The sequence below is a fragment of the Emys orbicularis genome, chromosome 8 (assembly GCF_028017835.1).
Source record: "Emys orbicularis isolate rEmyOrb1 chromosome 8, rEmyOrb1.hap1, whole genome shotgun sequence".
Classification (NCBI taxonomy): domain Eukaryota; kingdom Metazoa; phylum Chordata; order Testudines; family Emydidae; genus Emys; species Emys orbicularis.
The window spans coordinates 54843089-54868100 of NC_088690.1; positions in this window are offsets into that span (position 1 = coordinate 54843089).

Sequence of the window (25012 nt, forward strand, 5' to 3'; positions counted from 1 at the left end):
TTTAAACATGTAAACATTTATTTTTAACAGAACAGGAATATTAACAATATTAACAATGGGTTTTTCATGATTAGTTTGCCCTAGGCACTTAACGTTTCAGTCCTTGGCAGTGCAACTACTGAAAAAAAAAATCTAACAATGTCCGGTTTAGCATGATTGTTTTGCCCTAGGCGCTCTACTGTTTAGTCCCTGCCAGTGCAGCTACAGTAAAATCCAGTCTATATGTCCGGGGATAGAGCAGAAATCCTCCTGGGACATCTCCACGAAGCTCTCCTGGAGGTAATTGGAAAGCCTTTGCATCAGGTTCCTGGGGAGAGCGGCCTTATTGGGTCCTCCGTGGTAGGAAACGTTTCCGCGCCAGGAGACAATCAAGTACTCGGGTATCATTGCCTTGCAGAGCATGGCGGCATACGGCCCTGGAATTTTCAGGCTATCCCGAAGCATCCGTTCTTTCTCCGTCTATGAAATCCTCATCAGAGTGATGTCACTCATGGTGACCTGCTTTGAATTAGGTAGGGGAATGTTAGTATTGGGACTGCTTGCCTGTTCCTTTACAGAACTGTAACCGGCGGTTTACAGCCACGCGGTGGAGGCGGGAGGGGGGGGCTATGTGACTTTGTGGCGGGGGAGGGCGGTTAGAGATCTTATGCAGCGGTCCTTATCCTGGATCACAGAGCCACGCAGCAGGGGATCTGTAACTGTCCTCCCCCTGCCACAAAGTCACATAGCCCCCACACACAGAGTCCCGAACAGGAGGGGTGGCAGGCTCCGTTGAAACAACCAGTCCACCAGTGCGGAGCCTGTCATTCCTGGAGTTTAGAAGCGTCCTTTGCATCACTACACTACACCCGCTCCCCACCACAGTCTGCGTCCCAGGTTCAACACTTTCCCGCGAAAACAGTAATAAAGAAAACGGTGTTCATTAACAAATTTCAAGTGATTTTATTTTTAAACGTGTGTTGGAAGGGGGGGAACGGGGTATGTAACTGGAGAGGATAGTGAACATTTACTGGGTAAAGAAACGGGGGCAGGTTCATATTCTCTGTAAACAAACTTAATAGTCACAGGTTACCCTGCTCACTCAGGAACCTAGCTTTCAAAGCCTCCCGGATGCACAGCGCGTCCCGCTGGGCTCTTCTAATCGCCCGGCTGTCTGGCTGGGCGTAATCAGCAGCCAGGCTATTTGCCTCAACCTCCCACCCCGCCATAAAGGTCTTCCCCTTGCTCTCACACAGATTGTGGAGCACACAGCAAGCTGCAATAACAATGGGGATATTGGTTTCGCTGAGATCAGAGCGAGTCAGTAAGGTTCTCCATCTCCCCTTGAGACGTCCAAAAGCACACTCCACCACCATTCTGCACTTGCTCAGCCGGTAGTTGAAGAGTTCTTTTTCAGTGTCCAGGGCGCCTGTATAGGGCTTCATGAGCCAGGGCATTAGCGGGTAGGCTGGGTCCCCGAGGATGACTATAGGCATCTCCACATCCCCAAGAGTTATTTTGTGGTCCGGGAAGTAAATACCTTCCTGCAGCTGTCTAAACAGACCAGAGTTCCTGAAAACACGAGCGTCATGAACCTTGCCCGGCCATCCGACGTTGATGTTTGTAAAACGTCCCCTATGGTCCACCAGTGCTTGCAGCACCATTGAAAAGTAGCCCTTTCGGTTAATGTACTGGCTGGCCTGGTGGTCCGGTCCCAGGATAGGGATGTGAGTTCCATCTATAGCCCCACCGCAGTTTGGGAATCCCATCGCGGCGAAGCCATCTATGATGACCTCCACGTTTCCCAGGGTCACTACCTTTGAGAGCAGTAGCTCAACGATTGCGTTGGCTACTTGCATCACAACAACCCCCACGGTAGATTTGCCCACGCCAAAGTGGTTCGCGACTGACCGTTAGCTGTCCGGCGTTGCAAGCTTCCAGAGGGCTATGGCCACTCGCTTCTGGACACTCAGGGCTGCTCGCATCCGGGTGTCCTTGCGCTTCAGGGCAGGGGACAGCAACTCACAAAGTTCCAGGAAAGTCCCCTTCCGCATGCGAAAGTTTCGCAGCCACTGAGATTCATCCCAGACCTGCAGCACTATGCGGTCCCACCAGTCCGTGCTTGTTTCCTGGGCCCAGAATCGCCGTTCCACAACATCAACATGACCCATTGCCACCATGATGTCCTCGGCGCGGGGTCCCGTGCTTTGTGACAGGTCTGTGCCACTCTCAGACTTCAGGTCCTCACCGCACTGCCGTAGCCTCCTCGCCCGATTTCTCAGCATCTGCCTCTGGAAAAGGTGGATGATAAGGTGCGAGGTGTTGACAACGGCCATAACTGCAGCGATGGTCGCAGCGGGCTCCATACTCGCAGTGCTGTGGCGTCCGCGCTGTCACTGACCAGAAAAGTGCGCGAACTGATTTCCCGCCGGCGCTTTCAGGGAGGGAGGGCGGGAGTGACGGTTGGATGATGACAGTTACCCAAAACCACCCTCGACACATTTTTTTCCCCAGAAGGCATTGGGTGCTCGACCCAGAATTCCAATGGGCAGCAGGGACTGCGGGAACTGTGGGATAGCTGCCCACAGTGCACCGCTTCCAATGTCGACGCTTGCCCCGTTAGTGTGGACTCACAAAGTCGAATTACTGTCCTTAGTGTGGACACACACGTTCGACTTTGTAATATCGATTCCACATATTCGATTTAAGTAAAATCGAACTACTCTCGTAGTGTAGACATACCCTAAAAAAGCTGGGCCAACAATGAGGCTTATACAAAAGATAAAAGAGAAGTATTGTACCCAAGAGCAAATGAAGTACCCCCCCCCCAAAAAAAACTTACATATATAGGCATATTCAGAGTCCTGGTTCTGCAGTTGTTCCCAGAAAACATGGAAACATGTTTTTGCAACTGATGAAGTGGGTTTTAGCCCATGAAAGCTTATGCCCAAATAAATTTGTTAGTCTCTAAGGTGCCACAAGGACTCCTTGTTGTTTTTACAATTTGTAGTGTTGTTTTCATGATTGCTTTGACTTTTTTCCTGAAATTTGACAAAAAGTGCATCCCCTTGATTAATATACAACCAATCACAACTTCCCATTTCTATCCATCCACAGTCCGTTTATGCCATCAAAGACAAGGCAACACCTATATCTGCTGCAGGAGCTAATTTGGCCACTGGACAGCAGCTTGCAGGTATACATTGGGAAGAAACTATGATAGATACAGACTGTATTATAAGTGTGCTCTATAGTCTTTACCTCAAAATATACGAAGCACATACTAGAGTCTAAGGCAGTGCTTCTCAAAGCCGGTCCGCCGCTTATTCAGGGAAAGCCCCTGGCGGTCCGGGTCAGTTTGTTTACCTGCCGCATCCGCAGGTTCGGCTGATCGCGGCTCCCACTGGCCGCGGTTCGCTGCTCCAGGCCAATGGGTGCTGCAGGAAGGGCGGCCAGCACATCCCTCGGCCCGCGCCACTTCCCGCAGCCCCCATTGGCCTGGAGCGGCGAACCGCAGCCAGTGGGAGCCGTGATCGGCCGAACCTGTGGACGCGGCAGGTAAACAATCCGGCCCGGACCACCAGGGGCTTTCCCTGAACAAGCGGCGGCCCGACTTTGAGAAGCACTGGTCTAAGGCACATTTATGTTCATTTTAACCATGTGCTAGTCTGAAGCAACGTTGAGAGATGTTATCTGTTCTCCAGAATTTTAAGTTAATCTGCATCCCAAACTCACTCACACAGGTTTCAGGCTGCTTACAGCAGCAATAATAGTGATCGAATCAGATGAATTTCATAGCTCTGGACATTTGCCATGTTCTAGCTGAACCTTATTGTTTAAGGTGTAATACATCATTCAAAATGCAGCTAGAAAACAGGATGAGCGAGTATCAGTCTCCTGTTTGTTTAACTGGTAAGTGGTAGTGGTGGTCCATAAAAGTGGGCTTTAAAACTCTAGTATAAATTTGTGCAACGACACAGGCTTCAGGGCTGTGCAAGTTTACACCAAGTTTGGCCCCATACTATAAAGAGTTCATTTGATATATAAATCAAAGTGTCATATTCCAAAATAAAGTGAGCATTAGGAAGAAATGAGAATTATTAAAATAAACTATCACTTTGCTAATTGGTAAACAAGAGACCATATTATAAGGCCTATAAATTAAATTAAGGAATGGCACACCATTAATAGAGCAATTGATCTGTTCGTTTCTATATGCTTTACTCTCACCACCACCCCTTTAATATAGGAAGGACTCCATTTATCTCCGTCAATCTGGGATATTTTAAATCTGTGGGAATTAGCACTTCTTTGAAGATACTTTTACTTCTACAGCATCTGTCAGGGAGTTTTACCTTAAAAAACAGGGAAAGTGATACTGTACTCCTTGATACGCAGGCTGCTTAACAAGTGTAAAGTAAATCATTAATCTCTTGGTGACGTCAGCACTTTCAAGAAAAGTTGTAAGTCCAGGAGTACGAACGTCATTAATTATGTATACACAAAAGACACATGGCGCCTCCAATTCTGATATTATGCATGCTAGTTTTAACATCTCTTCAATGTCATTGAATTCAATGTAGTTAGCCCTAATTTACATGCATTATATCAGAATCAGGCACCTATAGTACAAATAGTTTAGAACTTTTATGGTAATATATTTCAGAATATTAAATGTATCACATAAGGTAGTAGTTTGCATCATCAGAGTGCTTTACAAGCATTAAATAACCCTCACAGTAGCCCTATGATATGGTTAGCATTATTGCACCTATATTACAGATGGGGATTGTAGCGGGGTGGTCAGCCGCTCCTGTCATAAAGGGCTTAAAACAGCCCAGGAGAGGGCTGTGGCTGGAGGCAAGCAGCCCAGGCTGATTGGGGAAGCAGCCTCAGCTGTGGCCACACCCCAATCAGGGCCAAGCTGGCCCTGATTAGAGGGCAGTGGGCTAGGAGCAGACAAACACTCTCTCTCTCTCACCTTTGAAAGGGACGGGCCTGGCTGCTGGGGAGCGTACCTGAGTACTTGAGGTGGAGCAGGACTGGGGGAAGGCCAGAGGAACTGGGGAGCTCTGGACTGGAAACCCCACAGGCTGCAGGCCTAGTATAAGGCCGAATAGGTACTGGTGTTGCAGGAGGCAGCCCAAGGGTAGGCAGAGGCAGCAGGTCCAAACCCCCCTTGCCTGTGATGAGTGGCTTATATACTGCAGTCTGCAGGGTCAGTTTATGCAATTGTTACTGCTTTCTAATATGAGAAATAAATGGAAGGAGGTGGGGAGGCTCTCTTTATACTGCTCCTTTATAATATAAAGCTATTTTCCCTTTTATTTTGCCTCTAAAGACAACCTGTGCGAGCCAGTATAGCCCTGAACCTATACAGTTTTATGCATTGCAAGTACTTCCATGAACTCAATGTGTAAATTAAGCACAACACGTGCATAAATCTTTGCAAGACTGGGTTTACATTTGTCTAAGGAGGGGGAGGAAACCTATGATGTTGGGATCAATCCCGCATTGGCAGATGAATAGAAAAGACAAGTTATATTAGGTGGTCTAAGTTCCATGATCACATGCACATGACCACATTTTCATTAACCTTTTAAAAAGTATCCTATTAAAAAGCATGCACATTTGCAGATTAGATATAAATATAATATTGTTAGGATGACCCCAAATAACAAGAACAAACTTAAGGCTGTAGTTCTGGGCCAGATTTGTAGATGTATTTACGCACCTAAATATACTGATTTGGATTAATGGCACTATTCATGCATGTGCTGAGCTTTACTACCATACATATGCAGGATCAGGGTTTAAATAAATAAATTTAAAAAAAAAATAGTACAGCCTGGTCTTTAGCTTTAGAATAAACTCTTAAAAGTACTTAACAGATACAGGATAATGGACAGCTTCAAATCTAGTAATGTGAAATAATGTTAAAGTCCATTCAAGCATTTCCACACAATAGTCAGCATCATTTTATTTATATCTACAGTAACTCCTTGCTTAACGTTGTAGTTATGTTCCTGAAAAATGCTACTTTAAGCAAAACGATGTTAAGCGAATCCAATTTCCCCATAAGAAGTCATGTAAATGGGGGAGGCACGCTTAGGTTCCAGGGAAATTTTTTTCACCAGACAAAAGTCATATAATACATACATACATACACACACACACACACACACACACACACACAGAGTACAAGTTTTAAACAAACAATTTAATACTGTACACAGCAATGGATTGTGAAGCTTGGTTGAGGTGGTGAAGTCAGAAGGTCGAAGAGGGTGGGATATTTCCCAGGGAATGCCTTACTGCTAAATGATGAACTAGCACTCGGCTGAGCCCTCAAGGGTTAACACATTGCTGTTAATGTAGCCTCACACTCTAGAAGGCAGCACGAATGGAGGGAGTAGAGACAGCATGGTAGGGAGAGACAGAGACACACACCGGTATGTGACAGAGATTGAGAGAGACGCACATTGTCCCTTTAAGTATGCTGACCCCACTCTAAGTACACTGCCCTTTTTAAGCAGATCAGCAAGTTGAGACAACAACTGCTGCCAGCAAGCTCTCTCCATCCTGAGCCCTGTCGTGTCCTCCCCCTGCTCTGTGGAGATGGGGTAGATGAGTGGGGGACAGGAGCGGGGGGACACCCTGACATTAGCACCCCTCTTTCCCCCCCTTTACACAGCAAGCAGGAGGCTCCCGGGAGCAGCTCCAAGGCAGAGGGCAGGAGCAGCACATGGCAGTGGGGTGCGGGACAGCTGAACTGCCCGGCAATTGATAGCCTGCTGGGCGGCTGCCACACAGGGAACTTGGGGGAGCGGGGAGCTGATAGGGGGGCTGCCGGTCCATCCTGGTTCCAAGCCAACACCAACTAGCTCTAATGGGCTGCCCTTTCTGCAAGCAGTAGACAAAGCAGGCAGCTGCCAAACAACGTTATAAGGGAGCACTGTGCAACTTTAAACGAGCATGTTATAATTATCTAATTGATCAGCAATGTAACAACATTAACCGGGACGACTTTAACTGAGGAGTTACTGTACTCTCCCACCTCTTGCTGAGGTGCTTGAAGCATGACAATTAATTTATGAATGATCATTTTTTAATATTATTGTGGATCTTTCTGTAGGCTATTATTTACCATCTGATAACCATTATTGTGCTCTCTCATCATTCAGTTTTCCAGTATTTTTTTCTTCTTTCTGGACTCACTGTAGGTGTAAGTGTGATGATTCATCCTTATTACTCATTCTGCACACTCAGACCACAGCTTTTCTGCCAGGATGATTTATTAGGCATAGCATGTCCTCAGACTGACACATCACTGTCATCCTGTTCAAACCAACGTGGAAGAAATTGCAGGTTTCAACCTCCCTTAGTTTCAACATCTTTGTTTCAAGAAAAAAATGTTTTGAACATTAAGACAGTGGTCAAAATACAGACTAAATTTAGGGAGAAAATATTTTTTTAGTGACTCTGATCATTTAGGAAGCCATTATCAGACAATTTTAATTTAGTGTTGAATATTCTACAGCTTTTCTGTAATACAAGTACTCACTCACTGCCTTGCTATCTCTGAGGAAGAAGAGGAGAATGTATTACCTGTTGTAAAACATACTGCCCACCAGCCTACCTCTACACCTTTCCAGTTATAGGAGAGCTGGATACCCCTGTTTCCAAACTGTCAGAAAGCTCAGATCTGCTTGCAAACATCATGATTTACCCTTATTTCCATAAAGGACTTGCCCAAATCACTGGATGATAACTAGCCCACTTGAACTTTGAAAAAGTTTGCAACTGGGTCCAAACTTTGCAACTCAGGTCTATTTATTCATAGAAGACAATACTCAGAAGCTAGTTGTGTAGGTATAAGGCTGTGTCTACACTAGCATTTTTCAGGAAGTCTCTGACCTATTACACTACCATTGATTCAGGTCTGTAAGGCAGGGTTTTTTACCACTGTGCCACCTAACCCTGCTCAGAGCAGGTTCAATGCTACTACTAGGTAAGACCTAAAGGACAGAGAACTCTCCCACTATAATTTATAATATGATTTGGCCCTGAGAGACTTTCCAAAGAATTTTTTGCACATTCAGAGAAAAGGGGATGTGAAAGTTTCATCATATAGTGACAAGATATAGCAATGGGGCAACATTTAACAAGGTACTTGTATAGACCATCATAGCAAATTGCTTTACAAATTATATACATCTATTTGCTACATTTGTAAAGTCCTTATTTTGCTACATTTGGGAATCATTAAAGTGAAAGTTTCTGAGTATATAAAAGGCACGTTCATAGTCATAATCAGGAAGCTAGTATTACTGTGCAACAGAACAGCAACCTTGTGAATGCATAGCTTCCCCCCCCCCTCATACCTTTGGTGACCCCTCACAGCCTTAGGGCTACCCTGCAAGTGGCCCCTCACCTGATTTTCCCTCTTGGGAAACCAGTAACTCCATGCCAGCTTATTCTCTTGTCTATTTAGATAGTGAAAGTAGTCCATAACAAGAATCCCAGAATATAGTGCATATCACCTCCATGCAAGTAGTCCTTAAAAGTTACACATCATCTTGGGCACTGACATAACACATTCCAGCATCTTCTACCACACCCAGATACTCTTTGTCCACTTTTGTCCCTCTGTCAGGGCAGCCAGCCCAGCCGTCCCTTCTGGGGTACAAACCTGCTCTTCCCAGTGGGAACTCCCATAGCCTCTCTCTTGGGAGCATCCCTCATTCCTCCTGGCTCTCTTACTGTTCCTCAGGGTCCAGCTCTTCAACAAAGAGACATCAGCAGGTAGTCCCCTCCACTGCTCCCCCTTATTTCATCTCTCTCTGGCCCTTTGCTCTAGTTTAGAGCCAACATGAATCCCCCTCCACTGCTCCTTCTGTCTCCAGCCCTCTGGTTTGGAGATGCCAGCCAGCAAATCCCTCTTGCTGCTCTCCTACTTTCAGCCTTCCCCAGAAACCACTGTCTCTAGCAGCTCTCATCACCTGGCTTCTCCCAACTCAGTCTACTCTGACTTCTGACTCCCACAGGTGCTACCCCGCCCCCTTAATTGGCCCAACTGTGAGCACCTGGAGTGGAACAGGAATGCTGAGCCCAGTTTTATTTAATGAACCAGCTACCCTGTTACAAACATATACAATATCACAAAACATAATAAAATACAGTCATAAAAAATGTGAGAGGTTCTAGTTTTAAAAAGGGAAAGAAAGACTGGAATAGAAGGGAATAAATACATATATATAGTACCAGTAGTTGGAACCTTCTTCCTTGATGGACTATATGAACAGTCACTACCAATACTTTTGAAGAGACAGAGTAAGCAAATTATAATGGTTGCATAGTTCAGAGATTAAAGCACCCATCTTGTAAACCAGGGGCTGTGTATTCAATTCTCACAGGGGCCTAGTGAGATTTCTCTTTGCATTTGCAGGAAGGTCAAGTGGATGGTCAAATAGTCCTAACTCAGTCAGCTATGTCCCCTTGAGATTAATGAGTACTGCCAGACATCCTATCCTGGCTCTACCATGTGCATAGGGAGCATAAATGGCAGAATTCTGCCTGCCTCTGGCACTGGTGGGTTGGGGTAGGAAAAGACTCGTTGCAACCTCTCTCACCATTCCAGCCCACCTGCACAAAACCAAACATATAATTATGGCCCCATATTTTTAATTGCATTTAAGTAATTTTCTAACACGCTCTGATATTGCCCACTGCCAGAACTAGAGTATATCTCAAGGTCATCTGCACTGGGACATTTTGTACTGGTGTAGTTACACTAGCTTAGGTACACTGATGCAATCTCCTAGTATAGTCATGGGGCACCAGTGTCAACTGTGACTTGCACCAGCACAGCAAACCACATCAGTGTAGCTATCCCAGTGGCAAAACACTCCAGGATGGACACAGCCTTATTCTCAAGTATACCCATCACGTTGGGAATGATCCAATTACAGTGGTCTACCCTTCTCCACAGACAGACATTCCACTTCCAGGAGAGTAGTTTATGAGGCTAGTCAATCATCTTGCATTTGTAAGCCACCAATCCATGGGTTGTGATCCTGAATTTAAATCGGTTGTATTTTGCTTTTTGATCACACATGCTCAGCACAGCTCTGCATCTATCAAAGAGTAAAAGTGTTCATGGAGATGAACAGTGATTCTCCCAGACGAATGAATTTGGAAATGGAGAAAATTTAGAGCAGAGCAAATCTGAAACTGCCACCAATCCTAAAGTAATAGAATTATATAATTTGAAAATGACACAAACCTGTTAGACCATATAGTCCATCTCCCTGCCAGTGCAGAATTGTTCCCTTCTATAGGGCATATTCTTTTTAATTATTTGGTTATGTCTACAATGTGTTAGAATTATAAGAAATGCACAGTGCAGGAATATAGTCACTCACCAACTCCAGGCCAGATATATAATGCTTTACCACAGCAATTAGTTAAACAATTGTGTGATAAATATTCCATTTCTATTATATTGCACTTTACAGGAGCTGGAGATTTAGGAAACTGCGCAGATACCCAAATTACTGCAAATAGATTTATATTTCCCTGTATTACTCAGACAGTATTTCCTTTTAGTCATATACTGCTCTTTCCACCAGATGGTTTGCTAGTTTTTTATTCTGGCTAAAAACGATTTAACCAGATTAGGGATTAATCCCTAGAGTTGTCATCAACTAAGTGTTAACAGTCTGACACTGATCAAATCCTGTGGGATTTTTTCCTGTTCCTCCCCTTCTTTCCCCATCTCTTCCCCGCGCCCCATGCTTTTTTGTTTAGTTTTACATTTATAGTCTTTTTCTTGGTAGAAAGTAGAGAACTGACTGGACCCAATTGTGACATGTCATTGCATATTCTTTATGAAAATATGTTTATGAGATATACTTTAAGCAAGCTGGCTCATGTGAGATATTGGAAAGGTTATGATTTACTGAATGCGATTATTCTATTTGTATGCATGTATCATTTCTGTATCTGAAATTAGGAATATTGACTATGTATCTGTATCTCAACTATGCTATACCTGTACCCCGATATAACGCTGTCCTCGGGAGCCAAAAAATCTTACTGCGTTATAGGTGAAACCGTGTTATATCGAACTTGCTTTGATCCACCGGAGTGCGCAGCCCCAACCCCCCTGGAGCGCTGCTTTACCGCGTTATATCCGAATTCGTGTTATATCGGGTCACGTTATATCGGGGTAGAGGTGTACTTCGGGTGATTCCCACTGCTAACACTTCAGGTACAACAATGGAAAAGCCAGACAGGGCGGATGACCCATCAACAAGGACAATGGACTGTGAAAATGTTGGCCTTCCTGTGGATGCTCCAGACTGCCCCTGACTCATGGACGCTGTAATCCTACAGAGTCAGGTGGTCTTGTCACCTGATACTAAAACATTAACTGGGACTTCTTGTAACTTTTCACTGTAAGGGAAACAAAGGACTCCCGCCTTATGCAAATCCTATTTAAGGGTGGGAAGTGAGGTAATCTTGGTTGTCAGTTCTCCCCGGCTACCCCACCCAAGATGACTGCTGGAAACAACTAAGACTGAACAGGGGGAAAGAACTGAACCCAGGCTGGAAGGACGTCTGGCCTGTGAAGAAGATTATTAGAACCACATTTAGGGTGAGAACTCACATGTAACCAGTTTCTTTAGTGTATTCAGCTTAGTTTGCATGCTCTGTTTTATTTCTTTAGTAATCTGCCTTGTTCTGTCTACCTCCTTAACTACTTAAAATACACCTGTTATAGTTAATAAATTTATTTCTGGTTTACAATATAACCCAGTTTATGTGATTTCTAACTGGGGGGCGAGAAGTTGTACACACCCTCCTCCACATTGAGGGAAGAGGCAAATTTCATATAATTTTGGGTTTGTACTACAAGCGGGGGTGGACATCTGGGTGCTGTGGCGAGTCCCTTAAACTGAGCCTTCCCAGAGCAGATCTCTGTCTCTCTGCGCAGGTGGGTGTGGCCCTGCCTGTGTGCTTGGCTGGGGAGCCTAACCCAGCAAGGCCAGGTAAAGGGGACCCAGGCTGGCAGAATAGTCTGACTCAGTGGCGTCCCAACAGACCAGGTGACACCCCAGGGGGTTCAGCCCATCACACCAATTAAACAACAGGCTTCTAGCTGAATGACACAGCTAAGTATTTTTAAAGGATAAATACGAACAACTGGGAAAGCTCTTTCCATACCATAGGATGAAACCGGAATTAAAATGACTGTACGTAGTGGAATCTGATGCATGTAAATATTTTGCTGTTCTGTGTTCAGCTTCCTACGTTTGGATCTTTCTGACTCTGTGTTGCTTTCTCTTTCATGCTCATCCTGTTTTTCCACCCCTCTCTTTTTAATATATATAATTTCTTTGTAGCTTTGTATTAAATTTACGAGAATCTCTTAAAAAAAACAAACCTCTCCTCCTCTTCTCGAACCTATATATATTTGTCACTGCATGCTGAAGAAAAACAAAATCTAATATACCTGTAAAATCTCTGCATGTACTAATATTAACCCTTAGAATTAGGGATGTTAGAATACCTCTAATCCCTGGCAATCTAACTGTAAACTGTGAACTAAATTTATATGCTCATTTTACATAGGATTTTCATACATTTTATTTGCAATTCATGTAACATTCTAATGCTCTTTTACCTGATTTGCTTTATTACGACAAATGTAAGAATCTTTCACTTCCCATCATCCCTCTAACAGGAACACAGCTCAAAAGGGAAGTGAAATACTTCCAATATGATAATCCCACTCCAATTTTTATACTAATAAGTATGAGTGCAATCACACAGTGGGCATTTATCAATCTGCCTTTCTACCATTGGAAGAGTATGAGACTCAGCCCCTCACCTTGACCACGAGCAAATATTACAGCTCTGAAATATCATACAGCAGGAGTCTGGTTGTCATTGCCTGTCCCCCCCTGTGACTAGCCTTGTCTCCAGAAATGCTTTGGTCCGTTCCGCAAAGTGCACTGTTTCCATTACAAAGAGAACAATCTGGGAGCTTCTACATGGAGTCAGGATGGTTCTGCAGCGGTAGGCTCTGCGTGGAGCCAGGATGGTTCTGTGGCTCTTCCTCTATCCACGTGGAAAGAGGAAGATCAACACACCCTGAGAGTCCCTTCAACACACAGATCAAAGGAATGATCTGGACCATTGTTTGGTTTGAGATTGTTTTCTGCAGGATTTGGCTAACCAGCTTCAGTGCTGTTTATATTGTGACAGCTATATCTTTGTAACAGAAAGAGAAGCACATTTTTTCCCTCTCCTGATCACAATGTTAAAGCAATTTTGTTTGCCGTATTATACTGAATATTTTGATGAGAAATGTGTAATCTCCCTTATGTAAACTGTGCCCACAGCAACTAAACAGCAGTAGCCCTGGGCCTGTCAGAGCAAATATGAAGGGATGTAGTCATGGGGGAGGCAGGGAGGGAGCGGGAGGGGTATGCAAGGGAGACAAAGAATTTACAAGAGGTTTAATGAAAACTGTTCAGCAATTGTGCTGTAGGTTGGCCAACCCATAGTATAAAAGATTTATAGTTTCTATAATTCTTCAGAATTTTAAAGGTCTCACCGCTAACTCTTTCCCACATGATCTCACAGGGTACATCTATACTGCAATTAAAAACCTGTGGCTAACCTGTGCCAACTGACTCGGGCTGCAAGACTGTTTAATTGCAGTGTAGACTTTTGGGTTTGGGCTGCAGCCCCAGTTCTGGGACCCACCCACCTTGCAGGGTCCTAGAGCCTAGGCTCCAGCCCAAGCCCAGAAGTGTACCTTGTAGTAAACAGCCCTGCAGCCCAAGCCCCGTGACCCTGAGTCAGCTGACATGGGCCAGCCACAGGTTTTTAACTGCAATGTAGATGTACCCTATAGCTCAGCCATTTTTTTTCCTGTACTCTGAAGTGTCAGTGAAGATTTGGACTTGAAAAGTGAATTATAACCTTGTGGAGAGATAAACTGACACAATATTCTATCCCAGTCTTATTTATTTGTATGTAGATATTCTTGAACATGCTCTAGAACAACTTTTATAGCACCAAAAAGTTGGTTATGTGCTCTGTGTTCACTGTCTGTTTTTTCCCTGCACTTCTGTCAAACAGTAGTCCAAATGCTCTAAAGATCCCATCCTAAAGCTACTCCTGAGGGAATTTTGCACCACTGTGCACATGCAGAATTCATGACCCTCACAGATTTTTTTTCTCTGCAGAAAATACATTCTGCAAGAGAGGCACTGCAGTTATGCCTTTTGCCTACCAGGGACTGCTGTGCTGTCAGAACAGAGGGCAGGCAGCTCAGCCAGACATAGCCAATAGGGAGGAGGAGAGGCTGCGTTCCTCATAGAGCCCTACCCGCAGGGACAGGTGAGAAGGCATAGGATATGTAGGGGGACAGACAGAGTGGGGAGAGGCATGGGACTGCTGAAGTTAAGAAGGGCTAGTGGTGGGGAAAGGGCCCCATGGGGACAGGCTGGAGAGGGGTGCAGGGCCACATGGGGACACGGAAGGGGGATGCCTGACTAAACGGGAGAAGCTAAGGGTCACCCAGGGAGAGGCTCCTCAACTCCCTAACAATTCCCCCCAAAAAGCAAAAAAACAAACAGCTGTTCCATACTTCTCCCACCCACACACAGACAACTTTCCAGGTTCACTCCCAGCAATTATTTCACTCTCCCTCAGCTCCTCCGCTATCCCTGACTCCCCCAAGCCTTTGCACTGCTTCTGAGGGGTGCAGGAAATAAGTTCCTATATTGTAGTTTAAATGAATTACACGGCTACCTCGATATAACGCGACCCAATATAACACGAATTCGGAAATAACGCGGTAAAGCAGTGCTCCGGTGTGGGCGGGGCTGCGCACTCCAGTGGATCAAAGCAAGTTCAATATAACGCGGTTTCACCTATAACGCGGTAAGATTTTTTGGCTCCCGAGGACAGCGTTATATCGAGGTAGACGTGTATTACCTAAAGTTATGTATTTAATATGCCTAGTAAGGAATCTATTTGTCAAAAACATTTCCTGAAGCTTTTTTATCTGTATTGTTACAGACATACTTGCTAATGTGTATTTTGAAATAAATTACCAAAATAATTGAAACTGGTGTGATTATATTGTGTTATTTTGACAAATAAAATATGAAGAATTTTAAAATAGTGGGCGCAGAATTTTTAATTTTTTTGGCACTGAATTCCCTCTGGAGTAAATAGCCAACTGAAGTCAATGGGAGTCTTTTCATTAACTTCAATAGGCTTTGGATCAGACGTTAATTGCAAAATCTCCGAGTCCTGCAGCCATTCTATCACATGCCCTTTGAGGCTTTCCAACACAAAATAAAGATTACATAAATTCAGGAATCAACTATCCTTCCTTTCAATATCTCGGTTCAAGTGCCGGGTGTTAATGAGAACAAGCATGCAGTGTACTTACCTAGGCCCTGCTTCAGTTTAGCATGATTAATTTTAAATATCCAAGTAGTTCCAATTATGTCAATGTGATTATTCACATGCTTAGATTTAAGCATGTTGTCACAGGTTGAAACATCCTGTTAAGGACAGGCCTGGGCCCAGTAGGACTGCAACCCCAATAGTTAAAATCATGAGTCAGAACTCCTTAAAAGGGTTATAGTTTGTTTTCTGGTCTGCCTTCTGATTTTTTAACTCCCTATGCATACCCCAGTGTGTGTGACAATTACGGTGTTATCAATGCTCACAAATGTATAGTAAATGTGATTTTAGCCTGTACTGCAGTAGCTCTTGTTACAAGACCCAGCCCAATCAATTTACTCAAATTTGCATAACATGCTGCTGATAGTGCAGGGAACACTCAACTTCTCCCAACACCCAAACAGTCTCATTCATTAATGCATTGCTCCCCTGACCCATATCTGCCCACGTCCCAACCTATCAGTTAATTAGGCACTCCCCAGCCCCACATCAGTTGGGTGTCCCTTCATCAATAAACACTGCTCTACAGCCAAAATGCTTCTGAAATAAATGTAGTCAAACTTTACTAATTCTGGGTCACTGAGAACGAAAATGATGCTTAAAATTGTTGATTGGCTCTAGTTTTCAAGATATGCTATTGGGTCAGTATATACGACCCTTGGCTTGGGAATGGCGGAGGATAAGTGAGTTATAAAGGGAAGGGATCTCAATTTAAACCAGAAATGACTAAAATACATCTTTGACTGGATCTATGAATAAATCTATGACTGAGTTTGGACAGTACTTGCTTTTTAGGCAAAACAATGAATGATGCAATCTGAAGCTGGTATTGCGTCATACATGATATGAATTGCATCATGTTATTCCTAGAAGTCATGGATGATGCAATCATAACGAAGCTTACATCACTCTGCTGAACAAATTGCCCTATATCAGCTCTAGAAATCATACAGTGTCGTGCTCTCTTATTTGTCAGTGTTTGATTTTGCAAAGGGATACATTTCTGTTTAGCCAAAGTGAGCAGAGATGCCTCGTACTTGTGTGAACAGTGCAGATAACTTCTGCTATGTTTGTGGTGAAGTGACTTTTGCATCCCAAAAGCGCAGTATAACCACTATGGTTAAGAAAGCCTATCACCTTTATTTTGGCTGCAAAATTGGAGATCAGGACAAGAGGTGGGCCCCACACATATGCTGCAACACTTGTGCAACAAATCTTCGCCAGTGGTTGAACAGGAAAAGGAAATCTATGCCTTTTGCAGTGTTAATGATTTGGAGAGAACCAACAGATCATACCAGCAATTGTTACTTCTGCATGGTGCCTCCAGTTGGGAAAGGTGTGTCAAAGAAGAAAAAGTGGACTGTGCATTATCCAAACATTCCATCAGCTATACGCCCAGTACCCCACGGAGACGGACTGCCGGTTCCTGATGCACCAGAATCATTCTCACTTGAGTCAGACGAGGAAGAGGAAGAGGATGAAACTTCTGGTCCTGAACCATCAATGTCACAGGACCCACATTTTCTCCCATCCTCCTCCTCTGAACCACACCTCATAACACAAGGTGAACTGAATGACCTTGTCAGGGATTTGGAACTACCCAAGAGTAAGGCAGAGCTGTTGGGCTCCAGACTACAGCAGTGGAATCTCCTGGCAGGTGATGTTAGGGTTTCCCTGTTCCGTGACCGTCAAAAGGATCTTGTCCCATTCTTCTTCATGGAAGGTGATCTTGTAGCCTGCAACAACATCGATGGTGTGATGGCAGCCCTCAACATCGTTCACGATCCAGAGGAGTGGAGACTGTTCATTGATTCATCGAAGACAAGTCTGAAAGCTGTTTTACTGCATAATGGCAATGTTTTGCCATCAATTCCAGTTGGTCATGCAGTCCATATGAAGGAAACCTATGACAACATGAAACAACTTTTGAGGTGCATAAACTATGACCAACATCAGTGGCAGCTTTGTGGCGATTTGAAGGTTGTTGCTCTCTTGCTTGATCTGCAGACTGGATACACAAAGTACTGCTGTTTTCTCTGCGAATGGGATAGTCGTGCAAGAGATTCCCACTACATCAAGAAAGATTGGCCACTCCGACAGTCATTGGAGCCTGGGAGGAAAAGTGTTCAGCATCCACCACTTGTTGAATCAAGGAAGATTTTGTTACCACCCTTACACATCAAGCTGGGTCTGATGAAGAACTTTGTCAAGGCCATTGACAAAACACAAGCAGCTTTCAAGTACCTCCGTGGAAATTTCCAAGGTTAAGTGAAGCTAAGCTAAAGGAAGGTGTCTTTGTTGGTCCTCAGATTCGTGAACTTCTTCGAGATGATGCATTTGACCATGCACTGCATGGCAAGGAAAAGACGGCATGGAAAGCCTTCCAGTTAGTGGCAATAAATTTTCTTGGAAACAACAAGGCAGACAACTACAGGTTGTTGGTGGAAAACCTCCTCAAGGCATACAAAAGCCTTGGTTGCAACATGTCACTAAAGATACATTTTTTGCACTCTCATCTAGATTTTTTTCCACTGAACTGCGGAGCAGTGAGCGATGAGCACGGCGAGCGATTTCACCAGGACATTGCAACAATGGAGAAACGCTATCAGGGCAAATGGAGCCCATCAATGCTTGCAGACTATTGCTGGACAGTGACAAGAGATGCTCCATTTAATGAATACAAGAGACAAGCCAAGAAGCGCCGAGTAGACACTGAATAGGACTAAACTATGTACATAATAGTTTTTTGCCTTTTGTTTCATAATAAATTTTATTTATATAACCCTTTTGCTGATTTTTAAAGTGTTACATAAACAGGACAGGTGAAATATTATCATGTAAAGCAACCATAAACACATGAAAAGACTTAGGTTTACAATTTATGATTAAAACTCTACTATCTACACAATATACATAGACATAAAATGTAAAAACTTAAATATCTTAGAAACAGTAGCCAATCAGTTGTTTTAATTGTCATATCTGAATTCAGAACATCAAAATACATAATAAATAGCACATTTTCTCTCTGAAGCAGACGACTTCTCAAAAATTGTAGACCAGTGTAAGTTGTCTCCCTCCCTCCCACTCCTGCAGCTGTAAAGGTTCTTTACACACACACACACACACACGGGGGGGGGGGCAGGTCCAGGGGTTTTTCACCCCTTCATACACTGAAGGACAACTTCAGTAGATCTCTTCTTCTTCCCCTTCCCAGGTAGGGTAATGCAGGAGAGCCAGAGGGAGGAACATGGAGGTGCCTCCCATTTTTCATGAGGGAGAAAGGTGGATTGGCAATAGTGGTACTAGGCAGGAACAGGCTAAACAATTGGTTAGGTCCCCCAGCAGCTCAAGGAGGCCCCCAATTTAGTGTTACTGCCAAAATACCATTCATCTTATTTCACATGGACTTTTTGAACAAGTGTCTCAGTATGTGTTGTGTTGGCGTATTTTTTGGTTTGTGGAAATAAAGCAATTACTATTTTCATCGGTAGGGCGGGGTGGGGTAAAGTTCCCCATAGACATTAATTCTACTAGTTATGACAAAAGTTTCATATCGCTAGCACTGTCTATTTTAAACCTTCTCTCCATCTTAAAAAACCCACAAGCTGTATTTTTAGTTCAAACTTTAAACAGACACATATGCCCACTGGGAGAAGAGTAGGGGATACAACTGAATGCTAGATTATGTTTGATTATTTTCTGTTCCAATATTTTGGTTTCCCCGTAGTTACCAATATTTTCATGACAACAGCCAATCCATTTCTTAGCCTACAGCATAGATTCCAGTCTTCTATAGGCAAAAAGAAGAATTCTGAGGTCCTTATTTTGTATGTATTTGCTTACTATTTGAATATATAATGCATCATTCCCAGACACTAAGGGGAAAGCCCTGTGGAAACATTTGCAGGACTCTATTTTTGAGAGATTTTATGCAATTCATACTGGCATTCAGAAGAGAATAGGTGAACAGCAATCTTCAGCTGTTAGTTTGGTTTTCATTAATACTATGTTTTCCTTTACATTTTTTGGTGTGTTATGTGCTAATGAAAGGTATCCCAGACCTGAAGAAGATCTCAGTGTAGTTTGTCTCTTTTACCAACAGAAGTTGGTCCAATAAAAACTATTACCTCACCCACCTTCTGCAGTCGATGAAAAGTTTCATCTTAGCCTCAGAGACTGAAGTTGCCTGTACAGCCACAGACCAGGTACAGCATAGGGACTGACAGAGCAAGTTTTCCCCACACTACAAACCAAACACTAGCCAAAGTGTTGTGAATAATCCTGAGAATTCACTGCTCTGGAAACATTTGATATGATACTTGCAGGACACACCACAGGTCTGTGCTGATAGACTGGAAATTTTAGTTCTCAGTAGTATTAGGTGTATTTAATACAAGTCAGACATTGGACCAGAACAACTGGAGATGGTGATAGGATTGGATTTTTCACTAAAGGCAATAAAAGCCATCTTAGTTTATCGCTCCTTTATTACTAGATTTCTATTTTTTTTTTAAGAACTGTTGGTATGGTATGTTAACCTGTAGACACCTTCAAAGCCATGAGCATGGTTCTTATCCCTTGAAGACAACCTGCCTATTAACACTATAATATTCCACAAGCTATCACAATCGCTTGTACTATGACTCAAGACAACATCTTTTATCAACCTGTCTCCCACAGTTAACTGTATTTCAAGGAGGCTGGGCTGGTCCACCTGGATAAGGGTCTAATTTTCTTTTATTCAGTTTTTAATTGAATATAGCTCCTAAAGTATACATTTGGTAGTAGTATGGTTACGATTTCTAATTCAAGTTAAATCCAGATGTATTCTATATTATGCAAAACTACAGGCAATCCAAAGAAACAGATCAAATAGCACTGCATATGTTTGAGATTCATAATCCTGGCAGTAAGCTATTTTTATCACTGCACTTCACAGCATGTTGGCTTGAACTGTTACATCTGTTTAGTTTTTCTATTGCATTCACAGGCAGTGGTTAAAGTAGTTCAAATAGGAGGGGCAGCTCATCCTACTACTGCTTATATGTAGTCATGAGTGTTGATGTTGCATCATTGGGTGATCAGACATGGCATAGTGAAGAGAACAGAGACAAGGGAATAAATTTATCTGAAAGGAGTCCATGTCCCCAGAGGCAGCCAAACTTCTCTGTGATTACTTATGCCTGCAAAACGAATGGAACATTCCTTGTTCTGCCAGCCACCACTCTGTTCAGACACTGTGCTAGGAGGAGTGAGGGGAGAGGGACCTTGCAAGGGCTATTCTATTTTCCCCTGGATTCTGGCTAGGAAAGAAAAAGTGAAGTGGAGGGTCTCCTTGTGTAGTGATTGGGAGGGAGAGCTGAAGACAGAAGCCTTTACCACACTGCCCTCCCTTTGGGAGGAAGGGAAACCAGCATAGGGACAGAACTTCCTGCAGAGAAAAGGAGGTAGATAGGTATTTCAGTGGTGGTGAGGATTGTCCCTTTCTCCTCCTGACAGGGTGCTAGTTAATCCCTTTAAACTGAGCCTTTCCAAAGAGGATCTAACTAGGAAAGACTCTTGAAGAGGGTTTTCAGTTTCTTTGACTAAGGCTTCACTGACTTGCAGAGTACTGGAACCAGGGCCTGGCCACAAAGGCAACTGTGCTATTGGATATATTTCCATTCACCCTAAAGTAGTTCTCTAAGCACTTCCTCAACTTCCATGTTAGCTTAATGATGAAAACTTGCTTCACTTCTTCAGTTCCGATGAACAAACTAGTTTGGAAAAGATCCTAAACATCAACCTGCTTCTCAAGCTGAATCCAAATGTTGAAGTATTCAGTCAGTTCAAATAACAACTTTATTAGGGGGTCAGGAGAGGATTTGTTGGTCAGATAAAGGAAGAAGTTCTCACTTCTGATCCTAAGCCTCTCTCTCAAATGTATGACCCTTCCCTACAGAGCCTACCATGTCTCCTTTTAAGAACATGTTCCTCACAAGTTCAGCAGATCTGTCAATCTCTTTCCTAGTTTGGTTATTCTATTTCAGCCTCAAAAGCTTCAGAGATCTCCCTGTGGTTGGATACGCACAGCATACACAGAAACATCTATGACCAGGCATGCCCCAAAATGTGAAGATCTCAACAAAGCAGCTAGCTGGTCTTAGAGATTGCAGCCCCGAGAGTCCCTGACAGGAATATTATCAAAGTCAAGGAAGCCAGTTGTAGATTGGAGAAAAGTGCTCACAGAAGAATAGGGAAACGAGGGCATTGTTGGGCTAGTCATGGAGTGGAAAAGGAGTTTGTGAATTATAGGTATCCACAGTCTTTCTAGCAAGGCTGCTTAGTTATTAACTTTGGTACATGTAAAGTCATACAATAATGTATTAGCAAGCAGAAATTAGACACTTGTTAGGGTATGAATACTTACCCTTCATATCTGAGTAATCACAGCATTTGGGGTAATTAGGAAAAGTGAATTATGTGTTTGCCTAACATATTGAATTACCCTCTTTTTTTAATGTGTATCTAAATATTCCCAGCTCTGCCATTTCTTTGCTGTTGGGTAAATTGATAAGCTCCTCGCAGTAAAATTGAGATAACCTTCTAGCCAACTATAGTGTAGAACTTGGAGGTCCTCTGACAAGAAGTTCTCTGTAAACCCAAAAGCATAACTGTTCTGAGTCTAGTTACCCAAAAGAGGCTCAAATAGGAAATGGCACAAACAGTCTAGCAACATACTGTGTAATCCAGGGGTTCTCAAACTGGGGGTGAGGACCCCTCAGGAGGTCACGAGGTTATTACATGGGGGGTCACGAGCTGTCAGCCTCCACCCCAAACCCCACTTTGCATCCAGCATTTATAATGGTGTTAAATATATTAAAAAAGTGTTTTTAATTTATAAGGGGGGGGGTCACACTCAGAGGCTTGCTATGTGAAAGTGGTCACCAGTACAAAAGTTTGAGACTACACCAGTGATTCTAACCATGCTAGACTTCAGAATGTATCTCCTACATGACTATAGCACAAAAGAACATCCTTTACTTTTCCAAGAAAAACAAGAGCCACTGGTTTCAAAAGAAATGTGATTTTTTTTAAATTTCACTTCCTGCTTCAGAGTCTCCTTTTTCCTGAGGAGCCTTGGGTTGCAACACACATTGCACTTCAAAGAGGTCATAGCATCAAAATGCTTTTCCTGGGCATTCTTTGAGTCTTCTTGGATGTCCAGTAGAACAGTTGACAAAGCAGAATGTTATGTCGCCTTAATGGATGAATGGGCTGAAATGGCCTACATTTCATAGCCTCCTCTTCTCCCAGAATGCTACAACAGTATTGTCACTCTATATGACTAGTCACCATACTACAAATCAATAAGCCTTTCCCCTCACTAGGAAACCAATAGCACTAAGATGATCTCTCCACACTGTATCTAATGATTTTTATTAGAAATATAGCAACTACTCCACTTAGTTAAAAACAATCTGGTTATGAAAACAAGATAAAATTAGAAATACATAAGATTTTTTCATGTGTTCCAACTTAAATATCAGTTTCTTAAATTGATATTACTATCTAGAGACTGATTTAATCATGTTAATTCATTTTAGTTCAATCAGTGAATTGGACAATTGAAATTAATGTCTATAGTACTATAGCAAAGCTAATATTAATTATATTTAATTTATAGAATTTCTATTCAAAAATGCTTAGGCCAAATCAATCACTAGCCTCACAAGCAGTAACAATTCTGGGTCACTACAACGTGGCGTGTATTTAAATCAGTGATCTATTGCTGAATGACTGTATTCTTGTAGAAGAGTGACTCCCCAGTTGACGTATCATCTCATACTTGGACACAGCATTGAAAGACCTTCACCCCAGTTACCTCCTTCTGGCAGCTGTTCAGGTGCTGTTATGATCTGGCTCTTCTAGTGACTCAGACCTCCAGCCAGGTCACCGTAGTCTCACCCCTTCCCTTCTGAGATATTAATGTGTCAAACACAATACTGATCACTACCACATCTTCCATGCCTCCTGGGCACCTCTTCAATCTCACTCTTACTTCAGAGGAGCAGGTTCCCAGGTTCCTCCATGGTTTGCCCCTGCAGAACCTCCCTCCTCCCCAAAAAAACCCCAAACAAAAAACAACTTAAGTCACTTCTGTCTATTCCAGGCTTGAATTTATAGTCCCTCTGGGTTCCACCCAGTTCCTCTTCCAGTACACTCACCCACAAGGCTACCTGCTTGGGGCCTAGACCCTACCTCAGTGCCCACACAGGGATAGTTCTACTCCTCTGGTGTCCCTATTATTATTTTCCCAGACAGTAGGAACTCTAGACCCCTTTTCTGCTGGGTCTCTTCTCCTTCCTTTATGAAGCCCCAACTCCTCTCCAGCTGAGTCTGATAAGGAATTGAGTCTGACAGCTCTCAAGGTGCACAAAGTTAATTATGCACATTGAACTAATTGAGCTCTAGGGCTCCTGTTAACTCCTTGTCGTGTGGGATTTACATATCCTATTATCAGTCATCTGAACCATGCAGTCCCCTGTCAGCTTCCTTATGTTTTTGCCTCATACTTTACCTCTTTCTTTTATAGACATATGTTTCACATGTTTGTTCACTGTTGTAACTTGCTAACTTTTTTTCTCTCTCTCTCTCTCTCTCTCTCACACACACACACACACACACACACATTCTCAAATCCTCAAATCAAATCTTCATGCATTTGAGTAAGTTCTCAGTAAGCTCAGGGGGGGAAAGGATATCATTCTGGTGGCATTATACCACACCTTCAATGGAAAAGTTCTAAGCTGTGGTAACAAGTACTACATACTGTATTTAGAGGGACAGATAACTATAAATGCCATTACACAGTACACCCTGTCAGATTTACATTTGTCTAGTAATACAACATCATAGATCTTAAATTTATTTTGTTGAGTAATTCTATTTTCCCCTGAGGAGGTTAAATTAAGAAGTACATACTCTGAATGTGGGAATTTTGCTTTTAAAACTATCAGAAAAGTATCTCTCATCTCAGGTTATATTGCTAAGTAGTATATATTGGCCAAGATACCCTGGGCTGGCTGAGCTATGCTCAGCATAGGACTGGAGCATGAGCAAAGGCAGCTTTAGTCAAAGCAATCAAAGCAGACCCAAGAATTGAGGTCCATTGTGTCTCTAACCTTAACAATTTTTATGGCTATTCTTTCTTTCTGCATTTGCTATTTATTTTTTCTTCTGTTTCCTCAATATCACTCTAAAGCCTGAAATCATTACATCTCACATCTGTAGACAGCTGTACTGACTCTCATCCCATACACTGAAATCAACAGAGTTGCAAAGGAAGTAAAACAACACAGAATTTGGCCCACGGATGGCTGTGCTAAATTGGATCTTGAAGTTAATGAATGTCAGGGCTGATGCGGCCACACTTGAACTTTCCTTTAGCATTTGTGTACTAAGTATGTAAAATGACTCTTACTTCATATAATATTTTGCTGTTCAACTCCTACATTTTACTTCTGCTGCTGGTGTATTTTGCTACTTACTTTAA